Source organism: Lithobates pipiens, unplaced genomic scaffold (genome assembly GCF_037356315.1).
Source record: "Lithobates pipiens isolate NorthernLeopardFrog02 unplaced genomic scaffold, aLitPip1_a1.2 Scaffold_8, whole genome shotgun sequence".
Lineage (NCBI taxonomy): Eukaryota > Metazoa > Chordata > Amphibia > Anura > Ranidae > Lithobates > Lithobates pipiens.
This window is the reverse complement of record NW_027507903.1, coordinates 657,467,834-657,495,395: the sequence shown is the minus strand read 5'-3', so window position 1 is coordinate 657,495,395 and position 27,562 is coordinate 657,467,834. Positions and strand designations below refer to the sequence as shown.

At 48.2% G+C, this 27,562-nt stretch overlaps 1 protein-coding gene across 2 annotated transcripts in view; it reads right to left on the bottom strand.

The window, feature by feature from the left end:
* Positions 1–27,562, bottom strand: part of LOC143961749 (placenta-specific gene 8 protein-like) — a 64,326-nt gene that overhangs the window by 27,549 nt on the left and 9,215 nt on the right. Inside the window, exon 1 of one of the 2 annotated variants that reach the window (XM_077471090.1) lies at positions 26,155–26,289. The exons of the other annotated variant lie outside the window; for it this stretch is intronic. The gene's annotated coding sequence lies outside the window, so the exon portion shown is untranslated. Of the gene's footprint in view, positions 1–26,154; positions 26,290–27,562 lie in introns of those variants that run through there. 2 annotated transcript variants of the gene reach the window in all.

Here is a 27,562-nt window from a genome sequence, read left to right as displayed (position 1 = left end):
CACTATATATACAGAATGTACAAAAAATTAAAAAAAAATGTGCATTACTTTGTTGTGTTGTTGCCAAAAAAAATCATATTTTTAACCGCATTCGGATAAACAGACGGACTATGTCCCCGGGGAGCCCCCAGGATGCTGCATTGTGCCCCCCGTGGCACTCCCATCGATCGGCCTCGTGCTCTACATTCACAGCTGTCTTCTCTTTGTATGTTTGTACCTTTTGGTGCTTTTTCATAACAATAAAAGCCGTTGAAACTAAAAATAAAACCTTTTTTTTTTTTTTTTTTTTACGTTTCAGGTTGAAATCACACACAGATGGAAGCTTAACCCTTTACATTTGCAGATGAATGAAGTGGAGTAGATGCAAAAGTGACGATGGAATCCGGGGGTCTAAACAACGTTACTTTGTATCTCTCACAATGTTACTTTGTATCTCTCTATCTCCCGTTTGATCAATGTTTATAAACAATGTTACTTTGTATCTCTTTATAGCCTCTCTGATCAATGTTTATAAACAATGTTACTTTGTATCTCTCTATCTCCTGTCTGATCGATGTTTATAAGCAATGTTGCTTTGTATCTCTTTATAGCCTCTCTGATCAATGTTTATAAACAATGTTACTTTGTATCTCTCTATCTCCCGTCTGATCAATGTTTATAAACAATGTTACTTTGTATCTCTCTATCTCCCGTCTGATCAATGTTTATAAACAATGTTACTTTGTATCTCTCTATCTCTTGTCTGATCAATGTTTATAAACAATGTTACTTTGTATCTCCAGTCTGATCAATGTTTATAAACGATGTTACTTTTTATCTCTCTATCTCCTGTCTAAACAATGTTACCTTGTATCTTTTTATCGCCTGTCTGATCAATGTTTATAATAATAATTACACTGTATCTCTCTCACCCATTGGATACATTTTTATAAATAATGTTACTTTGTATCTCTCAATATCCCGTCCGTCTGATCAATGTTTATAAACAATGTTACATATATATATATATAATTTTAGCAGACTCTGCAGAATAAAACGGCGGTAGTTGCAATATTTTATGCCACACGGTATTTGCGCAGCTTTCTTTCTTTCAAACTCAATTTTTTTGTAGATAAAAAAATAATAGTTTTTTGAATTAAAAAATAATAAAAGAGTAAAGTCAGCCCAATCTTTTTCTATGATGTGAAAGATGATGTTACGCCGAGTAAATAGATACCCAACATGTCACGCTTTAAAATGGCGCCCTCTCGTGGAACGGCGACAAAGTTTGGTGCTTCATAATCTCCGTAGGCGACGTTTAAAAATTGAAATGTGGGGAGGAAGAGATGAGCCTCTTCACAGCTGCATGGAGAAGCACAGGATCTGGCAGAGGAGTTCTGTCCTCTTCTATGCTGCCATCTGCTGAGATGGGGGTTGGGGCAGAGACGGTTTTCCCTGAGGTTGCATAGAGAAGTGCAGGATCTGGTGGAGGAGTCATGTCCTCCTCTCTGATGCCAACTACTGAGATGGTTGGGCGAGCCTCTTTGCAGCTGCATGGAGAAGCATAGGATCTGGCAGAGGAGTTCTGTCCTCTTCTCTGCTGCAAATTGCTGAGATGGGGGGGGGGGGAGGGGCGGAGACGGTTTTCCCTGAGGCTGCACAGAGAAATGCAGGATCTGGTGGAGGAGTTATGTCCTCCTCTCTGTGCCAACTGCTGAGATGGGGTGGGCGAGCCTCTCTGCAGCTGCACGGAGAAGCACAGGATCTGGCAGAGCAGTTCTGTCCTCTGCTGCCATCTGCTGAGATGGGGGGGGCAGAGATGGTTTTCCCTGAGGCTGCACAGAGAAATGCAGGATCTGGTGGAGGAGTTCTGTCCTCCTCTCTCCTGCCACCTGCTGAGATAGGGGGAGGGGGAAGACGAGCCTCTATGCAGCTGCATGGAGAAGCACAGGATCTGCCCTTCTATGCTGCCATCTGCTGAGATGGGGGTGGGGGGTGGGGGCAGAGATGGTTTTCCCTGAGGTTGCACAGAGAAGTGCAGGATCTGGTAGAGGAATTATGTCCTCCTCTCTGTTGCCAACTGCTGAGATGTGGGGAGGAAGAGATGAGCCTCTTCACAGCTGCATGGAGAAGTGCAGGATCTGGTGTAGGAGTTCTGTCCTCCTCTCTGCTGCTAACTGCTCAGTTGGGGGGCAGAGATGGTTTTCCCTGAGGCTGCACAGAGAAATGCAGGATCTTGTGGAGAAGTTCTGTCCTCCTCTCTGCTGCCAACTGCTGTGATAGTGGGAGGGGGGGGGGGGGGGGTGAGCCTCTCTGCAGCTGCATGGAGAAGTGCAGGATCTGGCAGAGGAGTTCTGTCCCCTTCTCTGCTGCCATCTGCTGAGATGGGGAGGAGAGAAAGAGTTGAGCCTCTTCACAGCTGCATGGAGAAGTGCAGGATCTGGCAGAGGAGTTCTGTCCTCTTTTCTGCTGCCATTTGCTGAGATGGGAGGCAGAGACGGTTTTCCCTGAGGCTACACAGAGAAATTCAGGATCCGGTGGAGGAGTTCTGTCCTCCTCTCTGCTGCCAACTGCTGAGATAGGGGGAGGGGGGAGATGAGCCTCTCTGCAGCTGCATGGAGAAGCGCAGGATCTAGCAGAGGAGTTCTGTCCTCTTCTATGCTGCCATCTGCTGAGATGGGGGTTGGGGCAGAGGGGGTTTTACCTGAGGTTGCACAGAGAAGTGCAGGATCTGGTGGAGGATTTATGTCCTCCTCTCTGCTGCCAACTACTGAGATGGGGGAGCGAGCCTCTCTGCAGCTGCATGGAGAAGCACAGGATCTGGCAGAGGAGTTCTGTGCCCTTCTATGCTGCCATCTGCTGAGATGGGGGTGGGGGCAGAGATGGTTTTCCCTGAGGTTGCACAGAGAAGTGCAGGATCTGGTGGAGGAGTTATGTCCTCCTCTATGTTGCCAACTGCTGAGATGTGGGGAGGAAGAGATGAGCCTCTTCACAGCTGCATGGAGAAGTGCAGGATCTGGTGTAGGAGTTCTGTCCTCCTCTCTGCTGCTAACTGCTCAGATGGTGGGCAGAGATGGTTTTCCCTGAGGCTGCACAGAGAAATGCGGGATCTTGTGGAGAAGTTCTGTCCTCCTCTCTTCTGTGATAGTGGGAGGGGGGGGTGAGCCTCTCTGCAGCTGCATGGAGAAGTGCAGGATCTGGCAGAGGAGTTCTATCCCCTTCTCTGCTGCCACCTGCTGAGATGGGGGAGGAGAGAAAGAGATGAGCCTCTTCACAGCTGCATGGAGAAGTGCAGGATCTGGCAGAGGAGTTCTGTCCTCTTCTCTGCTGCCATCTGCTGAGATGGGAGGCAGAGACGGTTTTCCCTGAGGCTACACATAGAAATGCAGGATCTGGTGGAGGAGTTCTGTCCTCCTCTCTGCTGCCAACTGCTGAGATAGGGAGTGGGGGAGATGAGCCTCTCTGCAGCTGCATGGAGAAGCACAGGATCTAGAAGAGGAGTTCTTTCCTCTTCTCTGCTGCCATTTGCTGAGATGGGGGAGGAGAGGAAGAGATGAGCCTCTTCACAGCTGCATGGAGAAGTGCAGGATCTGGTGGAGGAGTTCTATCCTCCTCTCTGCTGCCAATTACTGACATGGGGGGGGGGGGGGTGAGCCTCTCTGCAGTGGCATGGAGAAGTGCAGGATCTGGCAGGTGAGTTCTGTCCTCTTCTCTGCTGCCATCTGTTGAGGTGGGGGGGGGGGGGGGTTTAGAGACAGTTTTCCCTGAGGCAGAGGATCTGATGGAGTAGTTCTGTCTTCATCTTTGCTGCCAACTGCTGAGATGGGGGGGGAGAGGAAGAAAGAGATGAGCCTCTTCACAGCTGCATGGAGAAGTGCAGGATCTGGTGGAGGAGTTCTGTCCTCCTCTTTGCTGTCAACTGCTGAGACAAGATTTGGGCAGAGGCAAGGGTGTGTCGCAGCTGCAGAAGAGGTGCAAGGGACACATGAAGTGGAATTACATATGTGCCTTAGAGGAAGACGAATGTAGGGTACCCCTTTAATAAATGACCCCCCTCCCCCTACACACAGTAGCACTTCTCTAAATGGCGTTCAATGACCTTACAAATATTTATACATTGGTGATAGATGGACCCTGTACTGGCTGAAGGTGGAGGACAGCAGATGGAATATAATGTTCAATAAATATCCAGAGGTCAATTTTCAGAAGCACCACCGCCGCCCCACCTGTGAAAACAGAGCAGCCAGGCAGGTGACAGAACAAGCGGGGGAGGGGGGGGGGGGGCACTAATGAGGTCAGATATGAGAACTTGCAGCACGGTCCTCTTCCTGTAGTGCAAGAGGAAGAAAAATGAACTCTGCAAGCTCCGCAAGTTCAATGCTGGTGCAAACAGATCATTACAACACCCATCTGCCTGCAACCTCCGGGGCCCAGCCGCCTCTCACTTAAACAATTTGCAGCATTTATATATATAATAAACAATTTGCAGCATTTATATATATAATCTACAAGAATAATAATTTGTGACTGTGGGGGGACATCCGAGTGTACATTTTTTAAATTAAAAAACATACAAAACATACAGCTTGTTAATAAAAACATTTAAACAAAAATAAACAACAACTAAACAAAAAACAAGCGTGTTTACATCAGCAAGTAAAGAAAACTGTTTCCTGAGACGATAACATAGAAAGAAACAACAAAAAAGAGACTACAAACCCCGAACCTCAACATAAACACAATCCGGGCTAAGAAACCTTTTGAGATTTAATCACCATCAGGATGCGATTCTAAACCCCCCCCCCCCCCCCACCCACCATTATCATTCACCCCAACTTCCACATCATTCAGCTTGCATTCTGCACCAGCCACCCTCATTCCCTTCCCACCTCCTCCTCCACCACCATCCACTCCACCCAGGGCAGTTTTTAAGGCATGGCAAAAGGGGCAGCTGCCCTGGGCCCTGTCATTGTTGTGGGGGCCAAAGCAGCTGCCTCATACTTGCCAACTATCCCAGTTTAAATTCCCTTATCCCTTGAGGTTTTAGTCCCGTGCTGTGTCCCGATATCTCAGTGTGAAGTGCTGCTACTAATGCTGCACAGATCTGCCCTATTGTTGTGTACAGACGACTCACCTGCAGACCCTGTGTTTACATGTTAATTACCCGCATTCATATGTAAATAGTGACAGCATTCATATGTAAATAGTGGCATTGATATGTATATCATGCCCCCCTGAGGTCATATCCACAGTAATCTCTAGCAACCAATCAACAAGCAGAAATCATGTGCTGTAACCACTAGCTACTAATCAGTGAGCTGTAATGTGTGCTGTGACCTCTAGCAACCAGTCACTGAGCGGCAATGATACACTGTAACCTCTGGCAACCAGTCAGTGAGCGGTAATGATACACTGTAACCTCTGGCAACCAGTCAGTGAGCGGTAATGATACACTGTAACCTCTGGCAACCAGTCAGTGAGCGGTATTGATACACTGTAACCTCTGCAACCAGTCAGTGAGCGGTATTGATACACTGTAACCCCTGGCAACCAATCGCAATAGCTGCCTAATCTGATTCAGTAAACTGATTTTGAGTCTAGCTGCTATTTATTGTATGTCTCAGAGCAGGTGGAGAGCAAAACTGTATGGGGGGGGGGGCCAAGAAAAGTTTTGCAGAGGGTCCAATCAGCATTAAAGACAACCCTGACTCCACCCCTCGGTGTCCGCTGACCTCCAGCCGCAATGTGTGCTGTGATCTCTAGCACCAGTCAGTGAGCGGCAATGATACACTGTAACCTCTGGCAACCAGTCAGTGAGCTATAATGATACACTGTAACCTCTGGCAACCAGTCAGTGAGCGGTAATGATACACTGTAACCTCTGGCAAACAGTCAGTGAGCATTATCGATACACTGTAACCTCTGGCAACCAGTCAGTGAGAGGTAATGATACATTGTAACCTCTGGCAACCAGTCAGTGAGCGGTAATGATACACTGTAACCTCTGGCAACCAGTCAGTGAGCGGTATTGATACACTGTAACCCCTGGCAACCAATCGCAATAGCTGCCTAATCTGATTCAGTAAACTGATTTTGAGTCTAGCTGCTATTTATTGTATGTCTCAGAGCAGGTGGAGAGCAAAACTGTATGGGGGGGGGGCCAAGGAAAAGTTTTGCCGAGGGTCCAATCAGGCATTAAAGACAACCCTGACTCCACCCCTCGGTGTCCGCTGACCTCCAGCCTCACTTCCTGCCATGCCGAGGAGGAGGGGTTGGCACACCATACATTCTGGTCCAGCACCCTCCACTGCCTTCACTACACTAGCAGAAACAATAGATGTGGACACAGACTTGGCAACCACACTTTCTGACACTGACTGGGAGACCACAGACTGGGAGGACACTGACACCACAGACGGCACTAAAATCCTCTGGTACAACCTCCGCCAACCCAGACTCTTCTCTATCCAGACGGAAGAATTCCTCCACTAGCTCTGGCTTATTGTGCAAAGCCTCAGGGCACCGGCTATAAGGGTGACCAACCTTATCAGATAGGTTACATTTAATGATGTTTACAATCCTCGCCAGATGCCCCAGTTCCTGGCACAAAGAGCACTCGTGTTCTGGACAGTTAGAGAGAAATGTCCCCTGACTCCACATTTATGGCACAGCTTAGGTTGACCAGGGTAGAAGACGGTAATCCTATCTCTACCAATAAAGGCAGAGGAGGGCAAATGCTGGACCACATTCCCACACACACTCAACCTCATTGATACCGACCACCCACCCGTCCAGATTCCTCTATCATCCACATTCTTTTTTAGGGAACACAACATTTTACCAAACCTACTCAACCAACCCATCATCCTCGAGGGGTATAGACTCATTCCTAGCCAGGATAGTCACATTCTTAATCAAGGGCTGACGTGAGACAACTTTGGAGACAAGCCCCTTCCAGTCTGTCTGGCCCCCATATACAGGCTCAAACCACTCCCAAAACAGATCCAGTGATTCTGGATGCACAAATGGCAAATAATATTCAAAGGAACCAGCCGGAACTGATAAGAGCATAAATATCCTGCGCCTTAAATCCCATGGCTAGGATCTTATCCACAACCACCCTCCTGATAGGTGGAATACCTCCTCCTTCCCACCTGAGCTGTACCACATCCCTGTGTTTAATGGAAGGTGCGTAAGGTGAAAGTGGCCCAACTGGCTCCATTCCACCACCAGCAGCATGACTTTGTCCCGACACAGTCTTAGCATAATTCCTAATTGGGACAGATGAAATATTAACTGGCTGCATAGGAACCTCTGAATCCTGTCCTTCCCTCATCTTGGCTGCATCCACCCTTTCCTCCCCTCCACCTGGCTACAACCACCCTGTCATCCACTCCACCTGGCTGCTCCCACCCTGTCCTCCCCTCCACCTGGCTACATCCACCCTGTCCTCCCCCTCCACCTGGCTGCTCCCACCCTGTCCTCCCCTCCACCTGGCTACATCCACCCTGTCATCCACTCCACCTGGCTGCTCCCACCCTGTCCTCCCCTCCACCTGGCTACATCCACCCTGTCCTCCCCTCCACCTGGCTACATCCACCCTGTCCTCCCCTCCACCTGGCTACATCCACCCTGTCCTCCCCTCCACCTGGCTGCCTCCCACCCTGTCCTCCCCTCCACCTGGCTACATCCACCCTGTCATCCACTCCACCTGGCTGCTCCCACCCTGTCCTCCCCTCCACCTGGCTGCTCCACCCTGTCCTCCCCTCCACCTGGCTACATCCACCCTGTCCTCCCCTCCACCTGGCTGCTCCCACCCTGTCCTCCCCTCCACCTGGCTGCTCCCACCCTGTCCTCCCCTCCACCTGGCTACATCCACCCTGTCCTCCCCTCCACCTGGCTGCTCCCATCCTGTCCTCCCCTCCACCTGGCTACATCCACCCTGTCCTCCCCTCCACCTGGCTGCTCCCATCCTTTCCTCCCCTCCACCTGGCTACATCCACCCTGTCATCCACTCCACCTGGCTGCTCCCACCCTGTCCTCCCCTCCACCTGGCTACATCCACCCTGTCATACACTCCACCTGGCTGCTCCCACCCTGTCCTCCCCTCCACCTGGCTGCTCCTACCCTGTCCTCCCCTCCACCTGGCTACATCCACCCTGTCCTCCCCTCCACCTGGCTACATCCACCCTTTCCTCCCCTCCACCTGGCTACATCCACCCTGTCCTCCCCTCCACCTGGCTGCTCCCACCCTGTCCTCCCCTCCACCTGGCTACATCCACCCTGTCCTCCCCTCCACCTGGCTACATCCACCCTGTCCTCCCCTCCACCTGGCTACATCCACCCTGTCATCCACTCCACCTGGCTGCTCCCACCCTGTCCTCCCCTCCACCTGGCTGCTCCCACCCTGTCCTCCCCTCCACCTGGCTACATCCACCCTGTCCTCCCCTCCACCTGGCTGCTCCCACCCTGTCCTCCCCTCCACCAGGCTACTTCCACCCTGTCCTCCCCTCCACCTGGCTGCTCCCATCCTGTCCTCCCCTCCACCTGGCTACATCCACCCTGTTCTCCCCTCCACCTGGCTGCTCCCATCCTTTCCTCCCCTCCACCTGGCTACATCCACCCTGTCCTCCCCTCCACCTGGCTACATCCACCCTTTCCTCACCTCCACCTGGCTACCATCCACCCTGTCCTCCCCTCCACCTGGCTGCCCCACCCTGTCCTCCCCTCCACCTGGCTACATCCACCCTGTCCTCCCCTCCACCTGGCTACATCCACCCTGTCTCCCCTCCACCTGGCTACATCCACCCTGTCATCCACTCCCCTGGCTGCTCCCACCCTGTCCTCCCCTCCACCTGGGGCTGCTCCCACCCTGTCCTCCCCTCCACCTGGCTACACCACCCTGTCCTCCCTCCACCTGGCTGCTCCCACCCTGTCCTCCCACCTCCACTGGCTCTTCCACCCTGTCCTCCCCCTCCACCTGGCTGCTCCCATCCTGTCCTCCCCTCCACCTGGCTACATCCACCCTGTCCTCCCCTCCACCTGGCTGCTCCCATCCTTTCCTCCCCTCCCCTGGCTACATCCACCCTGTCATCCACTCCACCTGGCTGCTCCCACCCTGTCCTCCCCTCCACCTGGCTACATCCACCCTGTCCTCCCCTCCACCTGGCTACATCCACCCTGTCATACCACTCCACCTGGCTGCTCCCACCCTGTCCCCTCCACCTGGCTGCTCCTACCCTGTCCTCCCCTCCACCTGGCTACATCCACCCTGTCCTCCCCTCCACCTGGCTACATCCACCCTTTCCTCCCCTCCCACCTGGCTACATCCACCCTGTCCTCCCCTCCACCTGGCTGCTCCCACCCTGTCCTCCCTCCACCTGGCTACATCCACCCTGTCCTCCCCTCCACCTGGCTACATCCACCCTGTCCCTCCCTCCACCTGGCTGCTCCCACCCTGTCCTCCCCTCCACCTGGCTACATCCACCCTGTCCTCCTCTCCAACCTGGCTGCTCCCACACTGTCCTCCCTCCACCTGGCTACATCCACCCTGTCCTCCCCTCCACCTGGCTGTTCCGACCCTGTCATCTCCTCCGCCTGGCTTCAACCACCAATACTTTTTCAAGACACTGTGTATTTATATGTGTGTGTGTGTGTGTGTGTGTGTGTGTGTGTGTATATATAATTGCATTGTATATTTGGCCCCTACTTTTGTCCCTGTCCCCCCATGTGCCCCTAAATTTGAAAGCTGGAGACCCCACTGTCTCACCGCCCCCCTGCATCACCACATTTCTGCATGTAAAAGAAGACTGCCTTAACTGTGAAGGCCTCACTCTGGGACAACAGGAGCACTGTCACTGGCCTCTGGTAGTGACAATCTGCATCTGATCACAGGTGGACGTGGCAAGTGACAAGCCCCATCTGGTGGCAGGTGGCACGCTTGGGGCTCCCACTGATTCTGCATTATGGTGAGTTGAACTATTTCATCATTAAGAAAAATAATGCTTCAATCATCCTGACGCCATATTAACCACGGTGCTGTGGTGATTGAACTGGCCAACACCAGCCATTTCCCTACAAATTGACCGTAAAATTTTTTGGCAGTGCCCCTCCCCGAGATTAGACTCTGGATCCACCCCTGGGTTGGGGGAGAAGCCTGCAGGACAGGCCCCGGGCTTGATGTTTCCTCCAGCTGAGATCACAGCCAACAGCACCTTGCAGAACAGCACCACCTAGTGGAGAAGCTCCTTCTGGTGCAGAGACCGATGGGGCTGGATCAGTGTTCTCCGTACAGTGCTACGGTATATGTCAGCGCTATATAAATGTTTAATAATAATAGTGTGTGACCAGGGGCGGACTGACCATTCGGGGCACTCGGGCGCTGCCCAAGGGCCCCATGCCACTGAGGGGCCCCATCAGGGTTGCCAGCCTCAATAAAACCAGGGACAGTATGTAAAAATCTGTGCTTTTTTAAAAATCCCAAGATTATAGCTGCCCCGCCTCTCCACTACATTTTCAGTGTGTGTATTCTGTGTGTATACTGTGTGTATACTGTGTGGCCCCATAATCTATTGCCTTGGGGCCCCATAATCTCCTATTGCCCAGGGGCCCCATAATCTTCTCCTATCGCCCAGTGGGCCCCATATTCTCCTATTGCCCAGGGGCCTCATGAGTTGTCAGTCCGACCCTGTGTGTGACTGTGGGAGGAGGGGACATTAGAGTGTAAGCTCCTCTGGTACAGAGACTGAAGTGACTGTGGGGGGGGGACATTAGAGTGTAAGCTCCTCTGTACAGAGACTGATGTGACTGTGGGGGGGGGGAGAGGGGACATTAGAGTGTAAGCTCCTCTGTACAGAGACTGATGTGACTGTGGGGGAGGGGACATTAGAGTGTAAGCTCCTCTGGTACAGAGACTGATGTGACTGTGGGGGGAGGGGACATTAGAGTGTAAGCTCCTCTGTACAGAGACTGATGTGACTGTGGGGGGGAGGGGACATTAGAGTGTAAGCTCCTCTGGTACAGTGACTGATGTGACTGTGGGGGGGGGGGGCATTAGAGTGTAAGCTCTTCTGTACAGAGACTGATGTGACTGTGGGGGGAGGGGACATTAGAGTGTAAGCTCCTCTGTACAGAGACTGATGTGACTGTGGGGGGGGGGGGGACATTAGAGTGTAAGCTCCTCTGTACAGAGACTGATGTGACTGTGGGGGAGGGGACATTAGAGTGTAAGCTCCTCTGTACAGAGACCGATGTGACTGTGGGGGGAGGGGACATTAGAGTGTAAGCTCTTCTGTACAGAGACTGATGTGACTGTGGGGGGGGGGGGGGGGGGGACATTAGAGTGTAAGCTCCTCTGTACAGAGACTGATGTGACTGTGGGGGAGGGGACATTAAAGTGTAAACTCCTCTGTACAGAGACTGATGTGACTGTGGGGGAGGGGACATTAGAGTGTAATCTTCTCTGTACAGAGACTGATGTGACTGTGGGGGGAGGGGACATTAGAGTGTAAGCTCCTCTGTACAGAGACTGATGTGACTGTCTCAGTGTTCTCTGTACAGCGCTGCAGTATATGTCAGAGGTATATATTGTTCCTCTCGCTGTGTGATATGGAAATCAGCCAGCAATGTGTTTCTATAAATTGGATTTTGCATTTCTCGGTATCATTTCCTGCAGGTGTAACCGATCCCCCGCACTCTAGGCACACCTCCCCTGCTCTCTGCGCTCAGCATGCCGTGCAGTGCTGTGTGTGTCTATGAGCTGGCAGGGCTCTCTGGATCCTGTACAGGATAAACATTTATGTACAGATGGATCCGATGACTCAGATTTTAATTAAACTTGCGGCACTGTGCTTATTATTATTATTATTATTATGGCTCATCCACATTCCCCTTTACCTGTCCAGCATTGCGGTCATCGCCATGCATGCTTGCGGTGAATGCCGGGCACACATGAGATTTTTTTGTAGCTCAGTCATACCCACTTGCGTCCAACGGCTAACACGAACACTTTAGTGGCCCTGGAAACCTTTGGGTACCCCGAGGAGAGTAGTAATGCGGTGCGCATAGCGTGCCGCAGCGAAGAGTGGGTGTGGCCAAATTGCTCCTGGTGACATCATGGCCCTGCCCCCCGAGTGATGCTGCCCCCAGACAGCCGCCAGCAGTTCCCAGACAGCAACATATGTTCTCAGTTACTTGGGGTGCCACAGCCCAGTCTGAATAATGTGTCCGGGTTTCAGTCCGCCTCAAACCAGGACACATGATTCCAAACCCGGACTGTCCGCGTGAGTCCCGGACAGGTGGCAAGCCTAGCTACACAGCCTGTGTAGCCTAGACATGTGCAATTGGTTTCGTTCCAAATCCGTTTTTGACCGAATTTCGACAAATTCGTTAAATTCAGAAATATCTAAATTAACGAAAAACCCGTTTAACAATGTTTTTTGGAAATAAGAATATTCGGACATTCTAAATTTTGGAAATTCGAAAATTCCAAAGAATTCAAAAATTCGGAAGTCGATAATTTGGAAATTCCAAAATTTCAAAAATCCCAAAAATGTGAAAATCCTAAAAAAAAAAAACGGAGATTCGTACATTCGAAAATCCAAAAATAAGAATGAAAATCTGAAAATTCTGAGAGAACGAAAATCTGAAAATAAGAACGAGAATCCAAAAATTGGAAAATCTGAAATAATAACTAATAATAACTTATCTAATACTAAACTATTAAATTATAGGTATTGGAATTTCCTTTCGAATTTGGCTTAGTAAAGGTAACAAATACGAATTTCTCCCAAGTTATGAATTATCCGAAATAACGAATGCTGCATCTAAACAAATGGAACGTAGAAAATTACTTTTTATTACTATTATTTATTGTTAATTTGTTCTGTTTCATTTGTTTAGATGCGGCATTCGTTATTTCTGAAAATTCATAACTTCAGATAAATTCGTATTCATTACGTTCACTAACAGCCAAATTTGAAAGGAAATTCCAATACCTATAATTTAATAGTTAGTTATTATTAGTTAATTATTATTTTTATTATTATTATTAATATTTAATTTATCATTTCAAATTTTCATATTTTCTTACTTTCAAATTTTCGAATATTAAAATTTTCAAATGTTTGAATTTCTGAATTTCTGGATTTTCTAACTTTCTCATTTCTGGATTTTCTAACTTTCTCATTTCTGGATTTTCGAGTTTCAGGATTTTCTCGATCCAAATGTTCTCATTATTAGTTAATTATTATTTTTATTATTATTATTATTATTATTATTAATATTTAATTTATTATTTCAAATTTTCAGATTTCCTTACTTTCAAATTTTCGAATATTCAAATTTTCAAATGTTTAAATTTCTGAATTTTCTAACTTTCTCATTTCTGGATTTTCTAACTTTCCGTTTTCTGGATTTTCAAGTTTCAGGATTTTCTCGATCCAAATTTTCTCATTATTAGTTAATTATTATTTTTATTATTATTATTATTATTATTATTAATATTTAATTTATAATTTCAAATTTTCATATTTTCTTACTTTCAAATTTTCGAATATTCAAATTTTCAAATGTTTGAATTTCTGAATTTATGGATTTTCTAACTTTCTCATTTATGGATTTTCTAACTTTCTCATTTATGGATTTTCTAACTTTCTCATTTATGGATTTTCGAGTTTCAGGATTTTCTCGATCCGAATTTTCTCATTTTCAAATTTACGAAAAAAAAAAAACATAAAAAGAATGAAATGAAAATTAACACATTTTTCGGCAGGGCACGTGTCTAGTGTAGCCTACGCCACAGAGAGCCATGGGTTCCATCTGTGTAGGGATCGATCCCTGCTTTGAGGGTCCGTTCACCCTACTGATGTGCGACATTCTGGTAAGGTACAACTATCCCATAAATGTGCGTTTTACCGCAGGTCAGCGCAGCTCATAGATGTAAATCTTCCCTTCATGTGATTGAGCGTCTAAAAAATAATAATAGGGGTGATCAGTACCAGGACAACATCATCTAGTGCCAGGAGCAAGGATGTGGAACTGCACCTACTCCCCCACTGCGTGCCGTAGAATAGGTTTACTGGCCTGTGTGCAATCTCTTCCCCCCTTTGCTCCGCTGTGCCCAGGGCAGCTTCCCCTTCTGCCCTCCACCCCCCCCCCGTTATCCCAGACCTGGGGATGATCCCTCACCAGTTCAATGCACAGCCATGGTCTCCCCCACATACACAAGGACAGCCCTGGGCAGGTGAGAAGTAGAAATGAGCTGACAGTTTGGTATGAAGCTTGGTTGCAACCAACCGGTTTGGCCTTCTGTTGGGTGGGAGCGGAGTATCTTATATAGAAAAGTATTTGCTATGCTTGGGACAAACATAGATTTATATTCAGACAACAAAGGAAAAAAAAAACAATGACAAAGCATGTGTAGCACCTCCTAATCTGTGCTAGTTGGTAGTGTAGGTTTGGTAGTGTAGGAAAATTGAGTTAGCGCAGGACTAACCCTGAGCTGAGAATCTGGGTCAGGGTTCATTGAGTCAGGATAGGTGACTCATCCTGACAGCCCATCTGGGGTCTAGAAGGTTGTAGAAAACTTCTAGAGTTGGAGGGCGGAGGCTAGGGAGGGGCATTTTGGAATATTTATGAGGACCTTTTCCAATCCCCAGTAAAGGGCTTGCGGGGGGGGGTGCACCTCATAAATAGACATGGGCAAGGCCAGCAGGGGCAGTGGGGTGGAAGATGGAGATGGAGTGCTGAGGAGGTTGTTGGTGGCCCTGAGGAGTGCCCTTTAGTCCAGGTGGGTGACCTTGGGCTGGGGATCGGGTGCTGGATGGATCCTGTCACAACACTTGGAGGAAGCCCTTCCTAGAGGCACATGACCAAGGAGAGATGACAACGGGAGCAGGTCAGCACTACTAGGGACTTACAAGGGGGGGGGACTGCCACATGTAGCCCGTTCTTCCATGGGAGATCTCCTGAGAGTCAGCCGCGTGGGCTTGTGAGTGTTAGTCTGGTGGACTGTGGGGAGTAGTTAGCCTGGAGGGCTATTGAAAAGGGCGGCTGCAGCCAGGTGGGTTGGCTGTGCCTGGTAGACAACATGCACTGCCGAAAAATTTGTTCGTTTTAGTTTCATTTGTTTGTGTTTTTTGGGTCATTTGTTATAATAGAATGTATAAACAACTGACTCCATCTTAGATTCCTCTCCATTTTACATAAAGTATAAATTTACTTTTTGTGTGTGTAAGTTTTGCCGTGGTCAGTTTGACTAGCAGTTTGCATAGACCAAACCCTATGAGATATTGTGGTTAAGCTGAATCTGAGTCAGCGAGTCATCAGCTATTTCTTGTTATCTAGTCAAGCAGCCTGACTCTTGATAAGAAAGTACTGAGTGTAAAGTTTGAATAACCCTTAGACATGCATTTTTACTGGTATAATACAGTATATATTACTGTTGTATTCAATAAACACAGAGATCTTATGAACACAAACTCAAGCCTGTTTCCCGTGTTTCATTTGGTCTCTCACGGATCCGAGGGTCCCAGAGGTCTGCCTGCATAAACCAGGATGGTCGTCAAGGGTGTTCAATTCCTTTCATTCGTTATGATCGAAAAAAAAATTTCCAATAAATGTGTAACTTCAGAAAAATTGTAATTTGTTATGTTCCATTTGTTTCAATGCGGTATTCGTAAATTAGAAAATTTGTAAATTCGGAAATCGGGAAGTTCGAAAATGCGAAAATCCGGAATAATAACTAACTAATAACTATTAAATTATAGGTATTGTAATTTCCTTTAAAATGTGGTTGTTAGTGAATGTAAGGAATGCGAATTCATCCAAAGTTGCGAATTATCCAAAATAATGAATGCCACATCTAAATGAATGGAACATAATGCATTAATATTATTATTATTATTATTATTATTATTATTATTATTATTATTAATAATAATAATAATAATAATATTAAAAAGTTTTATTATTATTATTATATATTATTATTAATTTGCTGCACAGATTTCTTTTTTTTTTTTTATCACAGGCACCGCTGCTTTGTTTATTTTTTTTATCAGCTTTAACCAATAATTTGCGGTGCGATATGAGCCCATACAAAATGAATGGGCTCAAATGGGACTGCAAATAATTGCAGGTACACTGGGCTCTGTAGTCCCATAGCAGCACAGCAGACTCGGACACCACAGTACACTGGACTCTGTAGTCCCATAGCAGCACAGCAGACTCGGACACCACAGTACACTGGGCTCTGTAGTCCCATAGCAGCACAGTGGTTTAAATCGGTTCTTCAGGGGAGACATTTCTGGTGGATCCATGGTGGTGTTCCGAGCAGAAATGTGGCAGAGGAGGGGGGAGGGGGAGAAGGGTGGAACTTCCTTTTTTGGATGAAGTTTCTGCTTTTAACACTCTAGAAATCTCTGAGTTCAGCAGCCAGCACGTGTCTCCGGTGTTCCCCCGTTTCTTCACACACACTCTTGCAGAAGCCTGTGTCTCACACCCTGCCTGCCAGGACCATTGCTATCCCAATAGCATCACGGGCCCCTGGGCAAAGTAATGCACCAGCCTGCATCAAGTGTCCCCATCACAGACTCCCCTTATATCAGGTGTCATCCATTACTGTCCCCTTATATCAGGTGTCATCCATTACTGTCCCCTTATATCAGGTGTCATCTATCACTGTCCCCTTACATCAGGTGTCATCCATCACTGTCCCCTTACATCAGGTGTCATCCATTACTGTCCCCTTACATCAGGTGTCATCCATCACTGTCCCCTTATATCAGGTGTCATCCATCACTGTCCCCTTACATCAGGTGTCATCCATCACTGTCCCCTTACATCAGGTGTCATCCATCACTGTCCCCTTATATCAGGTGTCATCCATCACTGTCCCCTTACATCAGGTGTCATCCATCACTGTCCCCTTATATCAGGTGTCATCCATCACTGTCCCCTTACATCAGGTGTCATTCATCACTGTCCCCTTACATCAGGTGTCATTCATCACTGTCCCCTTACATCAGGTGTCATTCATCACTGTCCCCTTATATCAGGTGTCATCCATCACTGTCCCCTTACATCAGGTGTCATTCATCACTGTCCCCTTACATCAGGTGTCATCCATCACTGTCCCCTTATATCAGGTGTCATCCATCACTGTCCCCTTACATCAGGTGTCATTCATCACTGTCCCCTTACATCAGGTGTCATTCATCACTGTCCCCTTACATCAGGTGTCATCCATCACTGTCCCCTTACATCAGGTGTCATTCATCACTGTCCCCTTACATCAGGTGTTATCCATCACAGTGCCCATATACATCAGGTGTTCCCCATCACAGTGCCCATATACATCAGATTCCTGCATCACAGTGCTCATATACTGTACATAAGGTGTTCCCAATCACATTGTACCCATATATCAGGTTTCCTCCATCACAGTGTCCCCATATATCAGGTTCCCCATCACAGTGTCCCCATATATCAGGTTCCCCCATCACAGTACCCCCATATATTAGGTTCCCCATCGCAATGTCCCCATATATCAGGCTCCCCATCACAGTGTCTCCATATATCAGGTTCCCCATCACAGTGTCCTCATATATCAGGTTCCACCATATATTAGGTTCCCCATCGCAATGTCCCCATATATCAGGTTCCCCATCACAGTGTCTCCATATATCAGGTGTCCTCCATCACAGTGTCCCCATATATCAGGTTCCCCATCACAGTGTCCCCATATATCAGGTTCCCCATCACAGTGTCCCCATATATCAGGTGTCCCCCATCACAGTGTCCCCATATATCAGGTGTCCTCCATCACAGTGTCCCCATATATCAGGTGTCCTCCATCACAGTGTCCCCATATATCAGGTGTCCTCCATCACAGTGTCCCCATATATCAGGTGTCCTCCATCACAGTGTCTCCATATATCAGGTGTCCCCCATCACAGTGTCCCCATATATCAGGTTACTCTTCACAGTGTCCCCATATATCAGGTTCCCAATCACAGTGTCCCCATATATCAGGTTCCCCTTCACAGTGTCCCCATATATCAGGTTCCACATCACAGTGTCTCCATACATCATGTGTCCCCCATCACAGAGTCCCCATACATCATGTGTCCCCCATCATAGTGTCCCCCATAACAGTGTCCCCATACATCATGTGTCCCCCATCACAGTGTCCCCATACATCATTTGTAGTCAGAGTCTTCAAGCGGGAAACGCGATGCTCCTAAGAACCAAGGCCTGAGGTGTGCCTTGGCCTAGCTGGTCAGTATGCCTGAGAAGAGGGCATACCCTGAATGTAAGAATAAGAACAAAATACTATGAGAATGTATAAAAATGGGGAACGGGTGGGTGGGAACCCAGAAAACCTACCGACACTGGCCCTGACAGAGGAGGAGGTTTAAATAGCCCTCTCAGGCTCCTCCTACAAATACAGGCTGGCCTGTGGCCAGCCTTCAATGTGTCCTCCATCACAGTGTCCCCCCATCACAGTGTCCCCATACATCATGTGTCCCCCATCACAGTGTCCCCATACATCATGTGTCCTCCATCACAGTGTCCCCCCATCACAGTGTCCCCATACATCATGTGTCCCCCATCACAGTGTCCCCATCACAGTGTCCCCATACATCATGTGTTCCCCATCACAGTGTCCCCATACATCAGGTGTTCCCATCACAGTGTCCCCATACATCATGTGTCCCCCATCACAGTGTCCCCATACATCATGTGTTCCCCATCACAGTGTCCCCATATATCAGGTGTCCCCCATCACAGTGTCCCCATATATCAGGTGTCCCCCATCACAGTGTCCCCATATATCAGGTGTCCCCCATCACAGTGTCGCCATATATCAGGTGTCACTCATCATAGTGTCCATATACTGTACATAAGGTGTCCCCAATCACAGTGTCCCCATACATCAGATTCCCCCATCACAGTGCTCATATACTGTACATAAGGTGTCCCCTTACATCAGATGTCCCTCAACACAGTGTACCCATAATGTACATCAGGTGCCCCCCATCACAGTGTCCCCATATATCAGGTGTCCTCCATCACAGTGTCCCCATATATCAGGTGTCCTCCATCACAGTGTCCCCATATATCAGGTGTCCTCCATCACAGTGTCTCCATATATCAGGTGTCCCCCATCACAGTGTCCCCATATATCAGGTTCCCAATCACAGTGTCCCCATATATCAGGTTCCCCTTCACAGTGTCCCCATATATCAGGTTCCCCTTCACAGTGTCCCCATATATCAGGTTCCACATCACAGTGTCTCCATACATCATATGTCCCCCATCACAGAGTCCCCATACATCATGTGTCCCCCATCATAGTGTCCCCCATCACAGTGTCCCCATACATCATGTGTCCCCCATCACAGTGTCCCCATACATCATGTGTCCTCCATCACAGTGTCCCCCCATCACAGTGTCCCCATACATCATGTGTCCTCCATCACAGTGTCCTCCATCACAGTGTCCCCATACATCATGTGTCCCCCATCACAGTGTCCCCATACATCATGTGTTCCCCATCACAGTGTCCCCATACATCATGTGTTCCCCATCACAGTGTCCCCATACATCATGTGTTCCCCATCACAGTGTCCCCATACATCATGTGTCTCCCATCACAGTGTCCCCATATATCAGGTGTCCCCCATCACAGTGTCGCCATATATCAGGTGTCACTCATCATAGTGTCCATATACTGTACATAAGGTGTCCCCAATCACAGTGTCCCTATACATCAGGTGTCCCCAATCACAGTGTCCCTATACATCAGGTGTCCCCAATTGCAGTGTCCCCTTACATCAGATTCCCAAATCACAGTGCCCATATACATCGGGTTCCCCCCTCACAGTGCTTATATACTGTACATAAGGTGTCCCCTTACATCAGATGTCCCTCAACACAGTGTACCCATAATGTACATCAGGTGTCCCCTATCACAGTGTCCCCATACATCAGGTGTCCCCCATCACAGTGTCCCCATACATCCGATGTCCCAGTTACAGTGTCCCCATACATCCGATGTCTCCATCACAGTGCCCCCCCCCCCCCCCCCCATGTGAATGAGTATGTGGGTCATATTACTCCTCTTAATTCACAAAAAAAGTGAACACAAACACAGTTTTGACAAGTCCTTCAGTAAAACACCCCTACTAATGTTCCATGATGTACATCCACCTTCAGGCACATCATCCAGCCATGTTGATATCTGTCAATCATAATGCCCACCAACCCTCCAAAAGAAAGAAAATTCCACCAATTCATGTCTGGTCTCTTCTCTTGTCTCCCGTCAAATGACAGGTCCAGTGAATGACAGATGTTATATAACAGGGGATGGGGTCTACTAGGGGAAATCACTGACTGTGTATATTATTATTATTTATTATCATTATACACGATTTATAGAGCGCCAACAGTTTACGCAGCATTTTACAATGTAGCGGGGGGACAGCACAATTACAGTACAGCTCAATACAGATGGGACAGGAGGGCCCGGCTCGTAGAGCTTACATTCTAAAGGGAGGGGGTGGTGATACAAAAGGTAATAGATGCGGAGAATGATTTGATGGGGGGTGGCTCGGGGACAGTTGTTAGGTGGGTGTGGGAAAGGCTTCTCTGAATAAGTGAGTTTTCAGGGATCTCCTAAAGGTGGGCAGGTTAGGGGCTGATCGGATATACGAAGGAAGGGAGTTCTAGAGGATGGGAAAAGCTCTGAAGAAGTCCTAAAGGTGAGCATGAGAGGAGGTAACAAGGGAGCTAGAGAGCAGGAGGTCCTGAGAGGAGCGGAGAGGACGATTTGGGCGATATCTGCAGATGAGGTTGGTGATGTAGATGGGGGCGATGTTGTGGATGGCCTTGTATGTTGTGGTTAGCATTTTGAATTTATATGGTGGGGTAGAGGAAGCCAGTGAAGGGATTGGCAGAGAGGGGCAGCAGTCACGGATCGGTTAGTGAGGTGTATTAGTCTAGCAGCAGCATTCATAATAGACTGAAGGGGGGATAACCTGTGTAAGGGTCGGCCATTAAGGAGAGAGTTGCAGTTGTCAAGGCGGGAAATAATCAAGAAGTGAATACGTTGCTTTGTGGTGTCCTTAGTCAGGAAGGGTGGAATTCTGGAGATATTGCGGAGGTGAAGGTGACAGGATTTAGCCAGTGATTGGATGTGGGGGCTGAAGGAGAGATCAGAGACAAGGATTACACCCAGCACCCCCTGGCATGTGTGGAGGGACCAATGGTTGTACTGTTGATCTTAATGGTGAAGTCACGGGGGGGGGGGGGAGGGGAAGAAGGAAATATTACAAGCTTAGTTTTAGAAATATTGAGTTTGAGGAAGTGGTGTGACATCCATACTGAGATGTTATTCAGTAAGTTTGAGATCCGTGAGGAGATCGAAGGGGTGAGTTGAGGAGTGGAGAGATAGATCTGGGTGTCATCAGCGTAGAACTGGTATTGGAAGCCATGAGAGGTTATCAACTTGCCCAGGGAAGAGGTATAGAGCCTTGGGGTACCCCAACAGAAAGAGGAAGGGGAGCAGAGGAGATGGAGTTGTAAGTGACACTGGAAGCGTGCTGAGATAGGTAGGAGGAGAACCAGGATAAAGCAGAATCACGGAAGGGCAAGGGAGTGGAGTTTACTGAGGAGGAGCAGGTGGTCAACTGTGTCGAAGGCAGCAGAGAGGTCTAAGAGTATGAGTATGGAGTAATGGCCGTTGGTTTTAGCAATTAGTAGGTCATTGGTGAGTTTTAGTAGGGCAGTTCCAGTAGAATGTTGTGGACGGAAGCCGGACTGTAGGGGGTCGAGAAGGTTGTTGTCTGTGAGGTAGCAACTCATTTGATCATGGACAAGGCGTTCGATGAGCTTGGAGGCAAATGGGACCAGGGAGATGGGGCTTCAGTTATTCAAACAGGTGGGGTCTAGTGAGGGTTTTTGAGTATAAGGGTAACCAGTGCATGTCAGAGGGGGGAAGGAAAGGTGCCGGAGGAGAGGGAGAGGTTGAAGATGTGGGTTAGGGAGTTTAGGATTGAGTGGGAAGGTGGTCGCAGTAATTGTGAGGGGACAGGTGGTGAGGTGGGCCATGGAGAGGTGGGCCATGGAGAGGAGTTTATCAACTTCATCGGTGGTAACTAGGCAGAAGGAGCAGAGCATTGAGTGTGGTGTTGGACCTGATGTGTTGGGTAGGGGAGGAAGTTGAATGCTGTATATCTCCTTGCGAATTGTGTAGATTTTGCTTTTGAAATGGTTGGCAATCTGTTGAGCGGTAAGCAAGTTAGTGGGTGGGGGTAGTGGGGGGGGGGGGGGTGAAGTAAGGAATTAAAGGGTAGAAAAGAGTTGACAACTTGGATGAGAGGGTTTTGATGAGAGTGTTGTAGTCGGTTTGTATAGCAGTGTGGAGGCAGGAGTTGTATTTGAGAAGGGCAGATTTGTAGATGGTAAAGTCTTGCAGGGACTTAGATTTACGCCACGCTCGCTCAAGAGCACGGCTGCGTCTCTTGAGACTTCTGGTGTCGTCTGTTTGCCAGGGTTGTGGCAGATGGGGCCTGGTTCTGCATGTAGGAAGAGGAGCGAGTACGTCTAGGGAGGATGACAACGTGTTGTTGTAGATGGAAGTGGTTAGGTCTGGGCAGGACAGGGGTGCGGTTTTGTCATAAAGGCCATCAGTGGCAGAATGAAGAAGGGAAGGGTTAAGGTTACGAAGGTTTCTGTGGGTAGTGGTTTGTGGGTTGGCAGCATGGGTGGTAGGAGACAAGGAGAGTGTGAAGCAGGTGTGTGTGAAACAGATAAGGTTGTGATCAGAGAGAGGAAAGAGTATATGGACATGACCATATATGATTAATGATGTCACGAGTCCCAGTGATGTCATTGATCATATGTGGTCATGTGCACATATATGATCAGTTATTTCTTCCAGTAGACCCCGCCCCCTTGTATATAACACCTGTCATTTAAGCCGACCATAGATGCCCCTGCTGAACCAACCATGACTTAAACCATCTATGGCATCTATGGGCAGGCTGATTGTACCCAAGTTGTTCAAAAATGATCAACTTGGGTACAACCAGCATGTCAGATTTTTCATGCAATTTTTGCCAGCAGCTATAGCTACCCGTGCCCCCACCCACCTAGAGAACACAATAGCTCCACGGGAGAGATCCCACCATCAAAACAGACTCATGGTTGCAGGAAAGAAAATCAATCCATATATGGCCGGATTTACTGGACCTGTCATTCAACGAGAGGCAAACAAAGGGCAAGATGGGTCCTGGTGGCATCAGTGGGCGTCAGAATTGACGTACATCTACATCACTGGATGATGTGATTGTACATATGTGGATATACATCATGGGAATTTTGGGCTGTTTTATTTTTAGTAAAGGACCTCTGGTTATCCCCTATTTTTAAAGGAGATTTCAAGATTCAAAACAACACCCCCTGCCTGAAGACACCCACAACCCTGTCTGGTGGTTGAGGAACCTTGTCCTCATCAACTTGTGGACAATGTGATTTACCAGGGGAGTCTCCTCCCTTGGCAAGCTACCACATGTACCTCATATTCAGTCACATTAGGGAGAGGGGGGATCTGGAGGCTTCCAGATTCCGACAAGCTCCCTGCTCGCAGACTCCCACAACCACCGCCCAGGGTTGTGGGGAAGAGGCCGTTGTCTGCATCAACATACCTACTATATAACTATGTGTCAAGGTGCTTTGGGGCTAAGAGCTAAGGGAATTTGGCCTTGTATGATTTAGGAGGGATGAATACATGCTTGTTCCCCGTTTCCCGGCTCACGTGACTTTGTCAAGGGGTGCAAGGGCTTGCCCTTGATAAAGTCACGTGATCTGTGACGCAACGCATCAGGGGAAAGCCGGGTGACGTCACTATCAGTCGCGGCCTGAGACCGGAAGTCCTTGATTTATGTGAAGCTGATTACTTTGATTTTAAATGTAAGTTTTGCTGCTGTTCAATTTTCACACGACCATGATGGTGCCAAGGTTCGCCATCACTGCCCCAGACTGGTCATTGGATAACGAGCAGTTGAGTGTGCACACCTGGTTGTGTGAAAATACCCAAACTTAATTTCCCATGATGCTCATGCACTCTGCAGTCTAGTTGAGCATCATGGGAAATGTAGTTTCAAAACATCTGGGGTGCCAAGGTTGACCATCACTGCCCTAGACTGGTCATTGGATAACGAGCAGTTGAGTGTGCACACCTGGTCGTGTGAAAATACCCAAACTACATTTCCCATGATGCTCACACACTCTGCAGTCTAGTTGAGCACCATGGGAAATGTAGTTCCAAAAAATCTGGGATGCCAAGGTTGACCATCATTGCCCCAGACTGGTCATTGGATACCGAACGGTTGAGTGTGCACCTGGTCATGTGAAAACTTGTACGAACGTTCGTTACAATGAATTTAAAGGCAAAAATATATACCTCAATATGACAGTCGATGCTGATGGAAGTTTGGTTTTTATCCAAAATTCCGTTGAAGAATTTCCTATCCGAAATACGAATTTTCGTTAGATGAGAAATAGAGAAGCGGATTGTCTGCCATGCACCGCTGGTCCAGTTTTCGCCTGCTCCAGTTTCGATAGATCCCCCCCACACTGTTTGGGGTCAACGGGGATGTGCGGAGAGCACATACTTGGTAATACCAAACAATTTCCAGTGACCCCACACATCCCCGGTGACCCCGTACAGTGCGGGGGATCAAAACTGGAGCAGCTGTACATGGCAGCCATGTGCTCATTAGGAGGGGCTCCCATCATCCCTGTGCTGTGCTGACTTCCTCCTGGGGCTGTACCTCTGCTGTGCTCATTATGAGGGGCTCCCACCATCTCTGTGCTGTGCTGACTTCCTCCTGGGGCTGCTTATTATGAGGGGCTCCCACCACCCCTGTGCTATGCTGACTTCCTCCTGGGGTTGTCCCCCTGCTGTGCTCATTATGTGGGGCTCCCACCATCCCTGTGCTATGCTGACTTCCTCCTGGGGCTGAACCTCTGCTCTGCTCATTATGAGGGGCTCCCACCATCCCTGTGCTATGCTGACTTCCTCCTGGGGCTGTACCCCTGCTGTGCTCATTATGAGGGGCTCCCACCATCCCTGTGCTATGCTGACTTCCTCCTGGGGCTGTACCCCTGCTGTGCTCATTATGAGGGGCTCCCACCATCCCTGTGCTATGCTGACTTCCTCCTGGGGCTGTACCCCTGCTGTGCTCATTATGAGGGGATCCCACCATCCCTGTGCTATGCTGAAATACTGAGCACAGCAGGGGTAGAGCCCCAGGAGGAAGTCAGCACAGCACAGGGATGGTGGGAGCCCCTCATAATGAGCACAGCAGAGGTACAGCCCCAGGAGGAAATCAGCACAGCACAGGGATGGTGGGAGCCCCTCATAATGAGCACAGCAGAGGTACAGCCCCAGGAGGAAGTCAGCACAGCACAGGGATGGTGGGAGCCCCTCAACATAAGCATATTGACTGAGTCGTCGACGCGACGACAACTGATCCGAAATCCGATATTCGTAAACAAAAGTTCGTATTGCGTACAAAATTCGGACGCATGGCAATTCGTATTTCGGATCCTCCCGAACTAACGAATTTTGAGAAATTCGTATGAATTTGAGATTCGTACAAAACTAATCGCACATGTCTACCAAGCATCTGGCTGCAGGATAATGAGAGGGAAGCCCAGGGAAATATATAGTCAGCGACCCCCTACGGGGGGGGGAGTGCTACACATGTTGCAGGATGAGCAACCTCGGCCCTCCAGCTGTGGTGAAACTACAAGTCCCATGATACACTGCAAGACCCTGACAACCACAGTCATGATGGCTCCTAGAGGCAGAGGCGTGATGGGATTTGTAGTTTCACCACAGCTGGAGGACCGAGGTTGCCTAGCACTGATAGAGGAAAAGTGAGAAAGTAAAAAAAAAAAAAAGCGCGTTTCAAATTGCCAGCAAATGACGTTTCAGCATCTTTGAAAAAATAAAAAAGGTCCCCCCATGGCCCCCCCATGGTTAAGGCCAACCATGAGGTCCAACTGAAGCAACCAACCCGATTGCAGCTCTGGTCAGATTTCTTTCCATTTCACCCACCCAAATTTCCGGCTAAATCCCCTCTATAGTTCCGTCCTTCGTACCTGATGCTGCGTCCTTCTAGCCTGTTTGCTGCTGGAGGATGTCTCGCTGTTTGATGTGGAAGTTGGCTCTAACATATTATCTTAAAGCTTAGTTTCGTTTCTCGGCTCTTCACCCAGATCCCCCTTCCCCTCCCCCCCCCCCACCCCTCCTGTTTCCTCCCTCGTCAACCACGTTCAGACTTTGCTCTGTGTTCTGGCAAGGCTGGGTGGTTAGGCGGCATATTGTGTCCAAAATAAACACACAGACGCGCCAACATCTGCAAACACCATTCACGAAATGCACAGCTCCCAACTGTCCCGGATATCGAGGGACTGTCCCCGATGTGGAGCAAAGTCCCGCCGTACCCCATTCCTCCTCCATTGTCCCTCCTTTTGGTCTGACCCATATAGAAGCATATAAAATGCACTTTTTATCTTTCAAAAAGTGTTTCCCAGCGCTAAACCTTTCATCCTAATTCTAAATTGCTGCATTTGTACATTTCGAAAGCCAATATAAAGGAATAATAGTGGTAAAAAAAAAGTCCTTGTGGATTTAATTAACCTTTTTTTTTTAGGTTCATTCTCCTTTAAGGGGGCGTGGCAGGGGGTGTGTCCTATGCCAGCATACATTTGTTAGTAGGTGTCCCTCATTCCCATCTCAAAATGTTGGCAGGTGTGCTAAATGCCCTGCTATTGGATTTGCAGGCAGAATCACGCAATTCTGCCTTGCGATTCCAGAATCGCAGCAAAATGCGCTTGCGTCGCCATCTTTTTCGGGACACCCCCAAATGCGGTGTGATTCTTTTTTTTTTTTATTCTTCGACGACGAAACGCGCAAAAATAGCAGTCAAACGCAGAGCTCCGATGTTGTGCATGACCTTCTTTTGGCGCATTTTCCGGAGCGGAGGGAGGCCCGTTCGGAATGAAGGGTGTCGCTCCAAAAAAAAAAAAAAGCGCGTCACAAAAACACGCAAAAATAAAAAAATTTAAAAGTCACAAAGAGCGCGTCACAAAAACACGCTAAAATTGTTTTCAAAATGCACAAAGAGGGCGTCACAAAAACACGCTAAAAAAATAAAAAATAAATGCTCAAAGAGCGCGTCACAAAAACACGCAAAAATTAAATAAAAAAATGCACAAAGAGCGCGTCACAAAACCACGCAAAAAAATATAAAAAAAATACACAAAGAGCGCGTCACAAAAACACGCAAAAAATAAATAATAAAAATGCACAAAGAGCGTGTCACAAAAACACGCAAAAAATAAATAAAAAAATGCACAAAGAGCGTGTCACAAAAACACGCAAAAAATAAATAAAAAAAATGCACAAGGAGCATGTCACAAAAAAACACGCAAAAAAAATGCTCAAAGAGCACGTCACACAAACACGCATACAATTTTTTAAAAATGCACAAAGAGTGCGTCACAA